Below are 246 nucleotides of genomic sequence, written 5' to 3' on the forward strand. Positions count from 1 at the left end.
CTCCTCTAAGGTTACACATACATCTTGTTATAAGGAAGATTACGCTAACGGAGACGGAAAAATATGATCTAATAAGCTTTTTCTAAGTTTTCTCGAAGGTAACAACATACCGAACCAAATTAAGTTACCCATTCTATAAAGAGATTAAAGAGCGTTTTTCCAACCTAATTCGGTTTCAAGAAAAAAAATAAGTTTTTTCTTGCCCGAAGAATAGGGATCAACCATAGGAAGCCTCGCAGAGATAGA

This window comes from Penaeus monodon, chromosome 27 (genome assembly GCF_015228065.2).
Source record: "Penaeus monodon isolate SGIC_2016 chromosome 27, NSTDA_Pmon_1, whole genome shotgun sequence".
Lineage (NCBI taxonomy): Eukaryota > Metazoa > Arthropoda > Malacostraca > Decapoda > Penaeidae > Penaeus > Penaeus monodon.